This window comes from Molothrus aeneus, chromosome 17, assembly GCF_037042795.1.
Source record: "Molothrus aeneus isolate 106 chromosome 17, BPBGC_Maene_1.0, whole genome shotgun sequence".
Lineage (NCBI taxonomy): Eukaryota > Metazoa > Chordata > Aves > Passeriformes > Icteridae > Molothrus > Molothrus aeneus.
This window is the reverse complement of record NC_089662.1, coordinates 15,338,171-15,356,335: the sequence shown is the minus strand read 5'-3', so window position 1 is coordinate 15,356,335 and position 18,165 is coordinate 15,338,171. Positions and strand designations below refer to the sequence as shown.

Below are 18,165 nucleotides of genomic sequence, written 5' to 3'. Positions count from 1 at the left end.
CAAAACCTCAAAGGAATGTTTGAATAATGTATAAGCTAATGAATATGCATGTAACCCCAGCAATGTAACCGTATGTAGTGAACATGATTTTAAGCTACCTATGTGCTCTTTGGCTGTGCGCCAAAATCACCCCAGTGCTGGATTATTTTGTTCTTTTATCCTTTATTAAACTTCTAAAGATTTTAAAGAGTGAACTCTGTTTATTGCATTAGTGAAGCTTAAGCTGATCTGCATCCAGGTGCTGCGGGACCTGCTGGGGGAGACCATCGAGGGAAGTGTGGGGCGACCGCAGTAGAGGCCAAGTATTTCAACACCACAATAGCATAATCAGCAATATTAATTAATTTCGTGTTCTTCATGCAAGCCTCAGCATTAAGAATGCTACTGGCCTCTACTAGCATTAATAATATGCATAGTAAGTGTTATTAGTATCACTATTTGGCTAAGAATTGTTAGTGTTAACACTGGTAGTGAGTGTGTTAGTAAACACTGGGGTTTACTGTGAAGCTCTGCTCTCCCTAATATAACAAGAGCCTGAAGCTGACCTCAGATGCAAAGTTAGGTGAGCACTGCTGTCCTTACCATGATCCCCCGATGGAGCCATGCTGCAGTGATGACAGCTCCAGCCCTAGATGTCCCCTTCCCAGCCGCAGCTCTTTTAGCTCTTGAGCCACAAGCTTTATTTCACCGCCAGCTCTGTTCTTCCCGCAGGGGCGGGGCGGAGGGCCGTGTGCGGGCACCGCGCGGCGTTTGCCGGCAGGGGGCATTATGGGATACGCGGGCGGCGCGGCGTGCGACGGCAGGGGGCGTCCCGCCGCTCGCGGTTCGCGGGCAGGGCGGCGGCGCGAGGAGAGGGGCATAGGGTGGGACGCAGTGGCGGCGATGGGATTAGTGTGAGGGGTGGGCTTGAGGGCGACTGATAGCTTTGTTGGAAGACTGCCTGTTTACCTAATTAAATCATGATCCAATTAACTCTTGGTTGTCTAATTTAACTGGTACTGTGGATGTGCGTAACCGTTGCAGTGGTTAATCGATTTCAGTATTAGATAGTGCCAGCTGGAGCACTAATTAGGCCCCCTATAGACCATGAATTAAAAAAGAAGAAAAACTATATGTCTGGTGCAGCAGTAGAAAATTTCAGGCTCCAAGGGAGTAAATATTTCTCTTTCAATCGTTATTTTAAGGTGGTTTTTTTTTTTTTACTCCCAAGGAGCCTAATGATACAGATACGGCATTTTGTGACCTCTACGAGCACGGAGCAAGTGCCGCGGGAAGGCAGCTTCTGCACGGCGCAGGCATCTTCCCCCGGGAGCGCTTCCTCCTCCCCGTTTGAGCCCGCCCTACTGCAGAGACAGCGGCGATGCAGAGGCGACACCGGAGCGCTGGCACCAGGCTGAGCCTTGCGGCTCCGGCAGCAATCCCGGCGCGGACTACAAGTACCACGAGCTCCCGTCTGAGTACTACAGATCCCACAATACCTCACGCCGCCTGGTGTCTCCGCGTCGGTCCCGATTTAAATCCAGGCAGTGAGGAAAATGGCGGTGCGGGGCTGAGTGTGGGGGAGATGGAGATGTAGCTGAGCTTTGGCTCATTTCCCAGGTGAGTGGGGTTCGGAGGGAGGGAGTGAGTAACGACTGGAGAGAGGGGAGTTCTAATTCGCGTTTCCTGGCTTCTAGTGCTGCAGTAGCACTGGGATGGCGGAGGGAGCTCTGCCCCTTGCCGGGGAAGGGAGAGGCTTGGGGGTAGCCTTGAGGGGTGGCTCTTTTCTGTATTTCGCCCCCCTCCTCAATATGAACGTGGCTCCCTGATGGGAGGACGAAGGCGAGCGTAAATGGGTTGTGTGTGAGGAGTATTCCCAGGGCTATTCCCAGAGATGAGGGGATTCCCCGGGCAATGTGTGGCTGCCTTGACCTCTTTCTAGCTATTCTAACTTTACTGGTGAGTGAGTTTTGAAGGGGCATTCCTGGGGCAGTGGCGGGGGATTGATGCGTGGACTGAAGGCTTCCCGTGTCGCTGTGTGATGCATATCTAAGTGTGGTGATTTTGGGTGGAGGTTCCTCGTGGAGTACAAAGAGACCTGAGGTCGCTGCGGACCTGGCTTTAGAATCGTCTGATCCACGGTTTCTCAGTCTGAGCAGAGGCGGGGTGTGGGTGAAATACCTCGCTTAGAATGGCCCTCTCTACCATTCATCTGGGTTTATCTGGTACCGAGGCGGTTCCAAAGACCTTGATATCCGCCTTCTCCTGGTCATCCTGTAGCCTCGGTAAGTTTTAGAGCTGACTTCTGTTGTCTCCTTCTTATCTCTGGTAGTAAGAACAGGAATGAAAAACACTGGAACTGAAAGGCTAATTTCCATGCGTCTTATCCATTTCTGACTCGTAGCTCTAATGAAACTGTTATTGAGGATTGGAGATGAGATTCCTACCCCCAAAACCCCCCCGCCCCGGCTCGGGTCGCATGCCACTGTAGGTGTTACTGTTTCTGGGATATAAATAGGGTAATTATGAGTTAGAATGTAGCGTGAGGTTGAGATAATTCCCACGATTCTCTTTCTTTGGTTCTAAAGTTGGTTCTGTTTGTGGTTTCTGCTCCTACTCCTAAGCACGGTCAAGTTTTCCTTTAACAGCGAAGCTTCTCAATTTGTCAGCTCATATTCAGACTCATTTGAATCCTCAGTATCTTCTTCCTCTTTTAGACAGAAGTTAACAGAAAATAGTATGTTGGAGTCTAACTAAAATAACAAGTCAAAACAAAAGGAAATCTGAATGTGTGAGGAATGGCAATTTCTAGTATATGGTGTCTGTAATACATTTAAAATGGATTCTTAAAATAAGCTTAACTTTTTTTTTAAGCTTCATCACTATTGTAAAAATAAATATTTTCTCATGGAATATTTCCACCTTAAAATGTTCTGCTTCACATGAAAGAGAGTTGTATGTTCTGAATATAAAATGTAGCTTCATAGAAACAAATAGTATATGAGTGAAAACCAGAGAATTAAAGCTTGGGTTTAGAAGAAACAGACAAAATTGGGTGCTTTTGGGGGAGGGTTGGGCTTTTTGTTTTGTTTCAGTTTTGTTACTTTTGTTTTTAAAACAAGATTATGCATTAAAACATGCAATAATTACATTTACTGTTAACTGCTGTTAAACTGACTGTTGTTCCTTCAACTCTGTTACTACTACCAGTTTGGTTTTTTTAACCGATACCAGTGGATTTGATGGATTCACTGCTGACATGTGAAGATAGAGGCTGTGGGATGTGGGAAGTGATAGACAAAATAAACCCAGCATTCGGCCTCACTTTAAGTACCTCTCCTGATTACAGTGTGTTATTGCCAGTCTGATTTTATTTGGAATATTACTTGCATGCATTTTGGGCTCGTCTGTGGCTTTGTGTTTCTTTTAACTGTTCCCTTGAGGCCCTTGTTCATCCTGGCTTTGGATTTATTAAGTTGGAAGTTTTGCATTGCCTAGTTACCTTTTTTTTTTTTCATGGTATCCCTGATGTATACCCTAACATACAGCTGAGACAAAAATGCAGATGAGGAAGAAGAAGCAAATCTATTTTACAATGAAACCCTATCTTTTGATCATGGTGGGGGTTTTTTTAATTAATAATGGACAAGAAATCACAATCACAAAACCTTCATTATTAATACCTGTGGTACAGTTTCCTAGAAAAGGGGGGGGTGTGTTTTTATTTTTCAAGAACTCTGAGAAAGAAAAAGTGTCTTGACTATATTTGCCTGCAAAATTAAACCGTTTGTAGCATGTGAAAAGGTATTAGACACTAGAGCCTGACACTACAGGCTGCTTCAACTCCTGCATTTAAATGAGTCTCTCTTGAAAATGTGATCTTAAAGGACTGTACTGTACAGAATCTTCTGCATTTCATGTTCAAATACTTTTTCAGTATTTAGAAATATCTTAAGTATTCTTCTGACTTGTTTTAATAATTAAAAACATGGAGGGGAGTGGGAGGGGAGGAATAGAATCCTTTATGCCAAGGATATCTGAGCTGAATGCTGGAGCAGCCTGCCTATGTAGTTTTTTCATTTGTTTTTCCCCCTTTCGCCCCTGACTAAATCTGTTGATGTTTCTAGATGTAGTGTATTAGGAAAGAGGCAATTGTAAAAGAATTTAACTGCTACTGATTTAAATCTGCTATGGAATGTGTTTCCACTCACTGTGATTTTTGTACACTGCATTTAGTTGAGTGAAGGTACATCAAAGTATTTTCTGCATCATATAAATGGGAGGTATATTTCAGATGGATCCTGTTACTTTAATAATACTTAATTGGTGACTTTTTAAATTTACAGTTATGAAAAAACTGTTTTTTGAAAAGTGAAACAAAATTACCTGGCCTTCAATCTCTTGAAGGATATATAGTCTTTTGTGTGCTGTATGTCTAATAACAGAATGCCCTGCCTCACTGAAACATCCCAAAGTCATTGAACAGGTAATGTCACTGGGATTGGGTTGGGTGACTTTTGTTTTAATTGAAGGGTTAAGTAAAAGAGAGAACTGAACAATTTACTTGCAAAAAACCCCAGTGAAATACGTGTTCTCTCCAGTATTTTGGGGAAACAATTGTTTAGAACAGTCAGTCAGGGGTTCTCTGTTCATCTTGTGTGGGTCCAAAGAACTAAATAAATCTAAAGCAAAGGTAGCATTCATCTGGTTTTGCTTTGTGCACTCAATTTGTAGTTCTAACACTTTGCCAATTGCCCTATAGAGTATATGAGCATCTTAACATTGCTGGGTTTTTTCATCACGTTCTCTGGAGGCTAGTAAGGCACAGGAAAAGGTAAACTCTGCTACTCGCTTTTTGCTGCTACATGTGTCTGAGGGGGTAGCATTCTATGTAAATAAGCCTTTTCTAAAACCTTTTAGACAGATGTCTAGAAGGAGCATTCACGTGTTTGTGTGCGCACGCACATAAACAATCAGTATATGGAAATGATACATTGGTTTTTTTGAATCTTATGGAAGAACTAGTAAAGGTTCAACAATTAATTTCTTGTATTAACAATGACAACTTTAAAACGGTTTTCTATTCTTGGCAGCTAACATCTTAAGGAAATTATTTCAAGCAAAAATTTGCAATGTCTTTGCCAGTGATCTGGATAGGCTTTTCAGACATCTTTCCCTATAATACTTTCTCTTTCCCCATAAAGAAAGACTAGAGAGGGTAGGTGGAAATAGGGAATTATGACTTGGTTTGCAGTTCTTTTTGTGCTCAGTCCATCTTTGCTGCTGCAAACTAAAGCAGACATAGCAGCATCTTTTGTTATAGTACCCTCCTGGTCTCATCTTCTGTGGTAGCCTTTTTGATGTTCAGAGTAGAGATTTCTGGCTCAATGGGCCAGAATAGATGTCAGCACATTGCTTAACATTCTTAGGTAGTAATTGAAAGAATCCCCTCATAATCAGTATTTCAAGTATTTATCTAGTCATAGATTCAAAGGTGGCACTAATGGCAACAAAAGCAAGCCTACTTTATTTGCAAACTGTTCACTTGATTAAAATAGAGCAAAGCAAACATCTCCTGTTTACCTAGGATGTACATTTGACCCCCCCCTTAAAATTAGGAAGGCAGTTTGTCTAATCAGTGCACAGAAAACTAAAAAAAAACCATCTTCCCTGGCTGAAGTAGCTTTCAAAGATTTTTGTATTACAACTGTAGGTTTTCCATTGAACCCCCTAATGTTTGGTGATGTATGTTCGAGGCTGATGAATAAGTTTGGTAGAGGTGAGGTATAGAACTAATGCTAGCAAACTTGGCAGATGTGTATTGGCTGTGTGAGAGACAATAAGCAGGTAGCATGGATGATGAGTGGGATTCAGGAACAATGGAAAATTGTTGAGTGCAAATTCGACTAAGTTGAAGGACAGCCATTAGTTGATCATTTAATAGGAACAGAATAGCTTGCATTGTCATCCACTGTAATTTCTGTTCAAATGTACAGCTACAAGGTAGCTTTATCACCTGCTTTGTTTTCTCTTACTCATCTATCTCTCCGTAGCTGAACCTCAAGTGACCTCTATCAAGATTAATACACAGTATAATAATATTTTAGATTGGCCAAGCAATGCTTTTGGTAGATGAGTAAATTGTTTTTATTCCCCCTCATCTTAGGTCTGCTTTATAGCAATGAAACTTTTGCTTTAAACTAAAGAGTCTGTCTAGGTAGAAGTGGAAGGTTGTTTGAGCAGTATATTTGGGACAGCTTTTTAAAAAGCTCCTTTAAAAGCAGTGGAAATTTCCAGACTTCACAAAAGAAAAGGAAAAAAAAAACCCAAACAAACAAACAATCAAAAACAAACAAACAAAACAAACAAAAAACCACCAAAACCAAAAAGCTTTTAGGGTCTGGTTTAGCATCTGCTTTGCAAGTTGCAAGAAGAGAAATATGAAAAGGAATCACGGACATTCTGGATGTCAGCCTGAGAAATTTTCCACTGTTTCCTTTAATAACATGCAGGCATGCCTTTATTGCTGGAATTCCAGTTAGGAATCTTTTTCTGACTGGAACTTCAAGCTATTTGGTGAGCAAGTGCTTGCTAAAAATCAGTTGTCAATAAATAAATTCTCATATGCGAGACTGTGCATAAACCACTCTCGTGCTAAGTATCAACTACTGCTTATATTAATTTAGTTTCTTGTTTTACTGTGTGTTAACTGTTCCTATTTCTACATGATCACTGCTAGGTGACAATACATCTTTTCTTGTTTCCAATGGTAATTCTGGACCAACCTTTCCAGTAAGGACTGTATGCTGCTAAGCTAAAAATCTTAATTATCCTATCTTTAATATGCAAAGGAAGAAAGACATTAGGAAACACATCTCTCATAAAAGAGTTAAAGACTATTTAATGGTTATTTTTAAAATTATTGTATTTCGAGGTACAATGGTGAAAATCAAACTGAAGGGATCTACAGGTTCAGCCTCATTTGTCTACCTTAAAGCTCTTTTCCGTGTAAGTTGCTCTTATTTATTAAAACCTACCTGACCTTTCTCCCAAGATGTAGAGGACTCTGTACTTGGAATGTGTCTTGTCTTTCTGTCACTACAGATATTTATTGTTGGCTTATGCTGTTTTGGGGTAGGGCCTAAAGAATCCTTCATATATTGGGTTGAGGTTTTTGTTTCCTTAAATACTGAGGTGGGAGTAATCAACATCACAACAAGCTTTTGTCTTACTAGTATTAATTGAAAATACAAAACCAGAACCCTTTAAATGCACGTTAATTTTGTCTTTTTAAGACAGCATAGTACATTTCCACAGCTCTCGAGCCAAGCCAGGGCCATTGTGCTTCCTTTTTTGTTACCTCTCTTTGTTGGGCTACTTTTATTTTTAAATAATTATATAAAAATTTCAACATCTGACTTCCTGACTGCTCGTAATCCTTTCTCACGTATTTACTGCTAATGAGAATGCTAATGACTACAGTTAAAAGTGGAGCATGTTGAACTTGACATGAACCTTAATATCTTTTCCAGCTTATGTAAGGATTGTATTGTGAATTGTGTATTTTTTAATTGGTTGCTTGCTGATTAAAAGTACAGAAATTACTGCCATTGCTTTGTATATCTTTTGGATAGCTTATATAAGTTTACTTTACAAATTTGATACAAAGTTAAAGCTTGAGATGGATTTCTAATCCATCCAAGCTTTTCTAAGTCTTAGTGAGACTTTTTCTCAAATGTAGATTTAGTAACTACAGGTAGTAATTCCAGTCAGAGTGGTCACCGAAGAAGTAGCCACGGTGACTTAAGAGAACTTTCTTTTCAGGGTGACTGACTGAATATATCCCTATCATTTCGTTTAGGAGACTTGTCCTTGCTCCAGTGATACTTTGGTCTTTATTCCTAGTGCTTTACCTAGAGAAGAAGAGGGTGTGCTGTAGCCAATAGATCTTTGTTCAATTTTCGTCTACTCAGTAAAATAAAAAAAGTAAATCTGAATTAATTCTTCTGTCAAAATGACAGACCAGTGCTAAGTAGTGTACCAAAAGAGTGTTGCCAGTGAAGAAAAAGGTTAGAAGATTGAAAATACTACATTGTTATACAATCATGCTATGCCTTCCTCTCGAATGTAAGTATTTCTGGTATATGCAGTATCAATGAGTAAAATGGACTATGTTTCTCTGTATTTTTAATAAGACACAGCATTTCCAGCATTTCTCCCCCCTTTTTTTTTGTGTTGGCCTTACATTTCGAGGCAGGTCTATACAAAACCACAAGTGTCATGGGAAATCAACAGGAGGAAAGTGTTTTCTTCTTCACTCATTTCAGTCATTCTCCTTATTATTAGATGGCAGGGTTAAAAATAAAAAAGGCTACTTTCAGATAGTGTAGAGTTTAACTACAGAACTGACTGCCACAGAATATCCAGCAGCTAGAAGACTCAGTCATTCTAAACCAGGAAATTCCTGAACAGTAGATTGTTGAGTTTGAGAGCATGCTAAAACATGTTCATATGCTTTTTCTTTCTAGGCATTCCTACTGGCTTCTGCTGTAGCGAATACTGTGCTCGGTAAGTTTTCTGTCACAACTCCTTTGTTTTCTCTGCATCAATTCTCATAAACTATTGATATTTAGGGAGTTAAGAAAAGGAGAAAATAATTTCTATTCCCTTAGAAAAATAAAGGTGTTTTTTTTAATGTTCCATGTTAAGATGGTATATAGTTTGCTATCTTCCACCTCACTTGAGGAAATGCATGATATGACCTGGCCTTGGTGTGTTTCATGGTATCTAACACTGTTAGGCTTTTGGGGAATACTTGGACCATTAAAGGATGCTCCTCCTAAGATGTGGGACACACTGTATCCTTGTGCGTATATATCTGTCTTTTTTTTTTTTTTTAATTCTCTCTATCGCTAGTACTAGAGTTTTCTTCTTCCTGAAGTAACCGATAACTTTGTTCTGAGCAAAGTATTCATGTTATTTTGAAAGACTGATGATGAAACGGGATTTCTTAGCTAAATCTGTTCTGGGCTCAGTGCAGATATAATGCAAATCACTGATGGATATTGTTTGTTTGAGGTTTGGTCATAGCTTCTGGGGCAAGCAATTTAGCCTTCAATATTCTATTAGATTGATGTGTCAGCTTCTGTACCCGTTGATGGAGAGTAGCAAAACTGAAAGCTTGTCTGGACATTCTATTCGGTGGGATTTTGGTCTCAAGAAAGGAAGCGCCTCCTTTGGAATAATCTCTCAAGTTCAACCTCTATGTTCTGCAGTTTAGCAGGTGCCCTGAAATAGGTGAGCTGGCTTAGTTAGAGTAAGGTGGGGTTAAAGCAAAATGAAAGAAAATGAAAGGCGACAGTTGAAGGCAAACCTTTGGAGAATGATCTCTTCAAAGGACAGAAGAATTTGTGGGTTTTTTCAGATAGCTGTGCTCATCAAAACATTATAGCTCCTAAGCCATGTTTTGCAGACAGATGATACACTGGGGTAAATAGTATAAGGTGAAGACAAGTAAGAGTCACGTAAGGTAGATAAATAACTTTTGGTCCTGACTGGATGCAGGCACTTGTCTGACCATATTGCCTGTCATAAATCTACTTTTGATGAAAAAAAGATCACGTAAGTTTTATTCTTAAAGAGGATTAATGATATCAGGCTTAAGTTTTGTATGCTCTTCTCTTGTGTTCCCTCCATGGTGTGCTGTGATTATCCTGTTAGTGTTTGTACACTGTTACTTAGAGGCCTCGTCTATACGAGTAAGGCTTTGTAGCTTTTTGAACTTTCAGTGGACTGTTAGGTACATTAAAAAATACTTACTGGACTTTGAAAAGAGAAGCTATTCTATGCCCAGAGACAATTACTAGTAACCTTTATCCTATAATTTTGACGCTGCCCAAGAATATAAACTTCTGACTGCAGTGAACCTAAACATAACTTCCCACGCTGTGTGGGATGTACTGTAGAGGAGGGTCATTCGCTGGACGAATGTAGTGTGGCATTTACCGATCAGAAAACACATTGCCTCCATCACGCTTCATAGCCGATCTTCTGCAACTGCATGACATAAATGCATGACCATGTGCTCCTCAGTTAGTTACTATGTTTTATTTGCTTATCAGATGCTAATATGACAACTTTTCAGCGCAGACATGGCTGAATATTAACTTTAAAGATCAAACAGTGACTCTCCAGCTCAGTTTTGTTGAATGTTAGATACTATTCAGTCGGTCGCCTTGTATGGGAACTAAAAAAAAAATGCAAGGAAATGTAAGGAAAAAGTAATAATAATAAAAGAAATTTACAGGTCTGTCCTGGCATTTCCACTAGTGCACTATAGAAGAGTACATAAAGTTTGCTTCCTGATGATGTGAAACTGTACAATTGCTTAGCCATTTATCTGTAAACAAGGAAGGAACTGGATCTGAAAACATTATAAATGCTTTTGGCACTTGAAGAGGAAGGATATCATCCCATCTGGTTTTGGTAGTCGTAGACATCTTGTACTAACTTCCAGAATGGTTGCTAATCTTCATAAAATTGCTTCGAATTTCTATGCTAATGTTGATAGCGTCATTTTGGAGAGTTCTGTGGATAAACATTTCTGTTTGAGAAGTGCCATTTGTATAAAAACTTTCATGAGTAAGACTGATTTTCTGCCTGCCTGAGGAGTCCTTGGGAGCTTTATGTGAGATGTGTTGAAAAATGGCTTTTTAGTGGAAGTAAAGATACTGCTTCTTTAATAGAATATTAGAAAAACTAGAAGCATAAGGTTTTTATGCAATGGAAATTCCTTGTAAAGAATAGAAAAGTTTGGACCAAAAAAGAAAAATCCAGAGGGCACTGAGAGGCTTACTTAAAAGCATGACATTTTTTTCTCATAAATGGGCAGGAAAAATGATAGGAATGAATGTTGTGGTCAGGATTAACATACCCTGTGTCCAGTAAAGATGGGACTATTGATGTGTGTATGCAAAATCTAAAGCATGCATGATATTAACAAAACATACCTTTTAAATCAGAACCAAAAAGAATGTGGTAATATATCTTAAAATTAAATAAAGTAGGACCAATTGTAATGTTACTTTTCTATCCTAGCTGCCCATTGTTATTATGGTTTATCTCAGTGTCTTATATACTACATCCCAGTTTATCTCTGGGCCGTAGTATGTAATTCCCCGATGACGGTGTTTTACTGAAACTCGTCGCACAATTATGCTAGCATCAATCCAAATACCATGAGCAAAGTCAGTGTTGGTCTGTCAAGGTTTTGTTCAGTCAAGCATAAAAAAATCTCTCAGGATAGGGATTCCGTAGGCTATCTGAAAGTGGTTCCGGTGTTCAATCACTGTTTGTAAACGGAAACTTAACTTGTTGCAGGTAGTAAAGCTTGCCTATTGCCCTTTTCTTGTACGCCATGGAGGAGACTCTGTGACTCTCCAATTTCTAATACCTCTCTGGGTGGTACTACACTGCTTTATGTAGTATTAAGCAAAGATACCAACCTTTGGGCTTTTTCCTTTTTATTACTCCACCTTGCTTAATTTTTAAATAATTGAGCCCGTAAATCTAAGATTCTATTTGACCAGAGGCATGCACAATATCACTACAGCTTTGTTTTGAGCAGTAAATTGTAGCAGATGCTCTGTGATAACCTGACTGTATTGTGGAAAGATTAATTAACCTGATTTAGGGGGGATTCTCTTCTGTCGTTATTTTGCTATTTCACCGAAGGTATTGTATCTACTGAGCTCTATTCACTGTGAAGGAAATATGGTACGGAATATGATAAAGAAATAGAGGAAAGGGGATCCTAATTATTGGAATGCTCAGATCTGTTGGTATAACATGGGTAGACAACTGATTTTGCTTCAAATATTGAATGGTAGGCATTTTTGTTGAACTAAATACCTCTTGCAGCCAAATGAAGTGTACCTGCATATACTCAGACTTAATCAGATTGTAATTACAGCATTGAGCTTGAAACATTTCCATATTTCAAGGACAAACTGGGGTTTAGAACTGGCGCCTTTGTATTAATTAGCTGTACTTATTCCTTTCAATTAAATTAATCATATATAAGCACTGATACTATGCATGGAAAATGTGAAATTTTGATTTCCTTTCTTCAGTAGCTTATTTTGGTTTTAGTAGTTTCTGATCTTGTACTCTCAAATCTGAGTCTAGTTTTGCCGAAGACTCGTTAACTTCATTAACAGGCCTTTCATTATTATTAGATCAGCAAATACCAAGATCTAATTTTAAAAACAAAGAGGATGTGTGTTTTTCAATAAATTTTTAAAAGAATCTATTTTAGTAGCATGACAGAAGAAAATACTAAGTAGGAGCCTCAAAAGCATTCTTAAGACACCAGGCATTTAACTGCCCTTAAAGCCAGTTTGTGTGGGTCTGAGTAGACTCACACAGTATGAGACCCTGTAATGGATAGATGCCTTCCCCCCTACCTTCTGCCCACAGCACTCAAACACTTTTTCAGAATATGAATCTACATTTTTTTAAATGTCATGTTTCTGGTGTAAAATAATATATTTGCTGACATTATTTCTGTAACTTACTTCTCGTGCAAACACATGAATAAATGTTCATAAGTACTGCATCTGCTGACTAGCAAAATGTGCCAACAGCAAGGCGATGTGATTTATGGAGTACATTTCTTTCATGCTCATGGGCCCACCCTTATTGATGGGTGTAAATATATTCGTTGTGATCTGTCATAATCAAGACAGTATGTATCACTGTTGTTTACTCTCCATTGGGAAAAGCCTGTGTGTTCTGATTTGAATGTCACTGGAGCTCTCTAAGTACCCATTCTGGGCAAAGGCCAAGTTAACGTACAGGTCCTCGACAGACTTCCGATCTGGATTTATGAGATGATTATCTATTACTGTGTGGTAAATTGGAAGTGATTGCTGTGTTACTGCTCATGAGACTTTGTGTGGGACTGGCCCCCGTCAGGTCACAGGAAAGACTACTAATAGCCTTATTTGTCTGTTGCATCATCTGTGCAATGCACTGTTTCAGGAATCTGCTTAAATTAAGAATGTGCAACAAGGATTAAAAAAATCTTGAGAGGTGGAGCTGACAATACTATTTGAAGTTTTTTGAATGACCTCACATCCTTAGTATTTTCAGTGTAAGTTTCTGTATGTCTTTAAAAAGCCTGTGGAAAAAATAGTATAATGTGCCATATTGAAATTTCTACTCTGTTTGCCAGCAAGGTAGTCATCAAGCAGGGCGCTGCCTTGGTTGCTAAACTGAGTGTGCCTTCTACACGGGTTACTTGCTGGAGGGGCAGCAAAGTGGGTTTCCAGCACTGTTGGATGAGACCTCCAGCTACTGTTTCAAATGAAATCTTGAATTAGGAGGGAGGTAAAGGTGGCCTTTGCTAAGCCCTTGATCCTGCTGCTGCCTCATGCTTTGTGGATGCTGTCTATGGGTGAGGCAGTATAACCTAGAAAAATGTCCCTGTTCACTAGCTACTGTGCTGCCAGGCACTTTAACTGCTTTATAGCTGGCACGTTTGCAGAGAAGTTGCTCTTGGTCTTGGTAATATAGTGATAAAGCATGTTCTGTTGGGTCAGCACGGAGAAGCTGTGCAGCAACAAAGCTAACTTGGTTAGATAAAATACATGAGGATCTTGGCCACTGGTTTAAAACAAAACTAAGCATGTTAGAGTACTTTAAATAAGGCACTTGCCAGCTATACAGATATCTTCATTGGAGCAGCAAGATTAAGTTCCGTTTGTTTAGACATTCGACCCGTTTCTCTTCCAAAGCTTTAATTTCTTGGACTGAATAAAAGGTTACACTTTGTTCAACAGAAGTCTGCTCATTTTTCAAACTTCCGAACCAAAAAGTAGTTCTGAGGTGTCTGTCAGAGACAGGCATTAAAGAATTAGGACAGGCTGCCGTGATGGAAAATGTTAGGCATCCTTAACCACAGATGTAGTTGTGCCTGCACAGGCACTGATATGCTGTAGTTTATTTTTCTATTTTAGGCAAAGATGCCCACCCAAAATTAGCAAGGTTCCTTTCTTTTTACTGCACCAATATGTCAAATCTAAGTTTCATTCAGTAGATCATCCTAATTTCGGTCTCAATCAACAGATGAAACATCTGTTGCAATGCTGGGTGTATCGAGGCTGTTTTATTAAAGATGAAGTATATTAAGTTGAGGGTGAGTGTGTGTATGTGTCCGTGTGTCCCCAGATGTCCTTGTGGAAATGTCTGTTGATGTATGGTTTTAAATGTTTTTCAGCAATAGATTCCTTCCACCAATGTGGTGCTACAGATTGTAGAAAAAGCAAAAATAATACTTTTTCTGTTTGATAGAGTCTTATTTTCATGACCTGTTAGTTTTAACAGGGAAGGGCAAACTACATCTGATTGGCCTCATGCATAATGCAAATGTGGCACATTTTAAAAACAACCTATTTTAAAATATCTTTACAGGGCTTAAAACATTTTTACACTTTACAGGTGAACACGGTTTACTTTAAATTGTTTCTGTAAGTTAGGTACAGTCTTCAGAAACTGGAAAAATGTAGACTTCTGTAAAGAGCTTGCATGCTTTCCCAAAATGTGTTTTTCCTAAAAGACTTCAGAATAGGACAGTGTAGATTGGGTGGAGCGGTGCAGTCTCAGTAAGAATGAGACATGCCGTTAATTCAAGGACAGTCTCTCTTACTAGCTTCATGAACTGCATGATAAAACAAAGAAAGAAAAGAAAAAATAAAACTAAAAGATATATTTTTAAGGAAATTGTATAGAGCTTAGTAAAGGGTTCTCAGAATTAGTAATTTTGTGCAGGTTCGGTGGTGCATCATTGTGAATCTTGTTTGCTTGGAACAGTAATTAAACAGACTCAGACTTCAGTTATTGGGTTACTTATGTAGTGATGTAGTAAAAAATTGCAAATTTTACTTGACTTTAGTAATTGGTATATTTTTGGAGACAGTGCTAGCAGTTGCCAATATTGTCTCCCCATCCCCCAGCTTTTGAGTCTAGTTTGCTTGCAGCTGCAGTAGTAGGCATCCTTCTTTCAGGAAGTGACCTTGACTTGTATTAATCAAATTCAGAAAACACAGAAAAACTTCTTGGTAACATGCTGACTTGATATAAAATTTTATAGTATCCATTTTCTTCTAAAATGAGGCCATCGTACAAAAAGGGCATTCATTTATGATACCTTACTGTAAAAGAATTTCTCTAAAATTCTGTGGTATTCGGAGAAGGCAAAACAACAAAACCAAACTGCACTTTTTACGGAGAACAATGTATTGAGAGCTTTTAATAAAAGTAAGTAAGTCTTAAATTAGTATTGGCAAAACTGTGTCCTAATCTAGCTATGATGTGAAAATACAGCATTATTTGATAGCATTTTCTGTGGTGTCTTTCCATTTTTGAACTACAGTAGGAAAGCTTGGTAGTAGGGCATGAACTCAGTCACCTAAGATCTTATGATGGCTTCAACTTTCTGACTTTGTGTTTTAATCTCTTCCTGCATCTTTTATTAGCATCTCGCAAGGCATTGCACTTAACCTCATAGTAGCTGCATTCAGCTGCTGCTGTGCCTATTTGCATAGATTAAGAAAGTAATCTACCTGTGTCAGTTCAAGAAATCACTGTTTGACCTTGTCCACCAGCTGGAAATTGGTTTTCTTTGGCTGCTCTGGAGTGGCTGACTATACCTGAAGCAGGTTTTAAGAGGCTTCACGTGATTATCTTATTGCCTAGAACTGTTTTGTCAATTGAGTCGCAGAAGTATGATTTGCAAAAGTATGATTTACTTAAGTTTGTCTGGCAATGTTTTCAGCTGGCATAGCTGTTTTGTAAGAGTCTTCATCCCTTTTCTGGACCTGTATAGAGGTCTGAGACCAGAGTATCTTTCACCCTTACAAAGTGCACTGAAGGCCTATTTAATGTTCTGGGTAAGATAATTTAATGATTTTGAAACTGCATGTTGATGGAAAATTAGTAATAGCTGCCAACTGACTAATGTTTTTTTCCACCTTAGGTTGTCATGTGCATTATCTTAAACAATCTACCTTGGCTTCAGGGTTTGGAAAACTGAGTTGTATTTTCACCAGCATCATTACCATAAACCTTTTCTGTATGTCGATGGCATATTTACTCATTTTACCTCTTCACAGTATATTCAGATTCTTGTCAACCTTTCTGCACCGTGTTGGAGATCAGACTATGCCAAAATACATGCCTCCAAATGTTTCCCAATTTGACTGCCTCCTGTTTTGGAATGGTTAGTTCCAAATGTGTTTTACTCTGCAAATGTGTGCGATGACTTGCCATTCTACTTGGTATCAAATCAGAGCTGCTAAAATCTCTAAGGAAGCCTATGCATTTCTGCTGTATTGAATCATACTCTTAGGTTACGATGCTAAAGAATTTGCCTGAACTACATGCTTTACAAACTCCCTTCATGCTGTCTTGTATTATGGTGTCTGTTGCTGCACTGAACTGAACATCTTCACAGGAGCTTTAGTCCTCGTTCTTTGCGAGACCAATAAAGGGGTGATAAATCTGTTGTTCAAGTGTAGCTGGACATTTGATTTTTTTTCAAGTTCAAATGCAAAAACACAATTATAGATCTTGTCATTCAGATTTGCCGTCATCAACATTTTCACCAATCTCCCAGAGAAAAACCTGGTGGCAGCACAGGTTTTGTGGTACCCCTCCATGGACCGATTCATCCGGGTCTGTAGTTCCTGGGGTGAAAACTGCTTTGTTAGTGATGATACAGTGGAACAAGAAGCCTGTTTTGTGTTTGTGCTCTAGTTCTGTAATAACATGAGTGAATATGCATCTTTCTTTTTCAGTGCTAAACCCAGACAATCTATTACAAATCTCATGCCCAGAGCATCTTTTACTTTTTTTGTAAAGTTTTTTGTTTTCTTTTGCTTTTGTTTGTTCTCCTTTGCAAGATTTTGAAGACCTGAGGGGTTTTGTAGCCAAGAGCCATGACTTATATGCCCATCCTTCGTGAAGTAGATGATGTCCTGTTTTGTAGTCAACATCTAGAAGCAGGCTACTATGACATGTACTGTGAGGATTGGGCAGCAGTACTTCTTGGGCTGCCCAGCCTTATGCCCACAGTACCGTGGATTTCTCGTTTGTCGTGAAGCAAAGTAAATTACTGCAGCTCTGGACTGCGCATTCAGAATCTTTTCTGACAGTTTTGTGTTGGTGCTCTCCCTCCCCTTTCTCAAGGTCGTTCCTGTTTGCTGGCACAAACAGGCGGCTCGTAGCTGTAACACCTCCGGGGCTGTGATGCTTTGATAATGCCTAGTGTCTAGCCCTTTGCTTACTGCCATGATTTTCAGCTAAAGCGGGAGAAAGGGACCCTACTTCCGCAAGTCTCAACTTCTGCCTCGCTGCTATACTGCTTCGGACGACTCCCCTTTCCTTTTATTTCCATGCTGAAAGCAATTCTCAGTCCGGAGGAGGCTGCTGGGCGTTCTGCTGCTCGTTCGAAGGGAGGCGAAAGGGAGGAGAGGCCCTTCTCCCTAACTGTCCGCTCCCTGACGGGGGCGGGCCGGGCCGCAAGGAGTTAAGGGCCGCTGCCGCCCGCGGTTCTGTCTGGAGCCGCCGCACGCTCATTGGTTGCAAAAAGGTGAAATTGAAACCACAGTAAACTTTTGACCCTGTAGCAGTTCTTGTGGAACGCCTTCCCCTTGCCAAGAGCTGAGGGCTTCTTCCCCCCCGCCCCGCTTCCCCCTTTTTCCTGTGTTTTTTTTTCTCTGTGATCATGCTGTGCTGCATGCAGTCTCCCTGAGGGGAGGGGGAGGACAAGAACAAGCGAGTGGTTTGCTTGTGTGCCGCTAACGGCAAGGCTGGAATTTGCCTTAAAGGCTACTACCAGCTATCTTCTGAAAGTCCCATCGCTACACAAGTAGGAATCAGTTTGGGGTTTTGTAGGAATCAGTTTGGGGTCTTTTTCATTTTCCAACATGTTTCTGTATGGTTGAAGAAAAAACAACCCAACTACAAGCAACCTACAAACTGATGCTGGCCATCGGGGCTAATTAGAAAGTGGGAAAGGGAGGATGAGTCACCCGGTACGATGGTTTCAGCGAGCTTAATAAACACTATTGAATTTTTTAAAAGATTGAAGTGGTGTCTCCTTACTGAAATCCTACTTTGGAATAT

General features: G+C 39.8%; 1 protein-coding gene across 1 annotated transcript in view; it reads left to right on the top strand.

The window, feature by feature from the left end:
• Positions 1 to 1,497: 1,497 nt before the first annotated feature.
• The window catches only part of NCOA3 (nuclear receptor coactivator 3), a 56,844-nt gene continuing 40,176 nt past the window's right edge, over positions 1,498 to 18,165 (top strand). The window contains exons 1-2 of the mRNA XM_066561905.1: positions 1,498 to 1,599; positions 8,508 to 8,547. The gene's annotated coding sequence lies outside the window, so the exon portion shown is untranslated. The remainder of the gene's footprint in view (positions 1,600 to 8,507; positions 8,548 to 18,165) is intronic.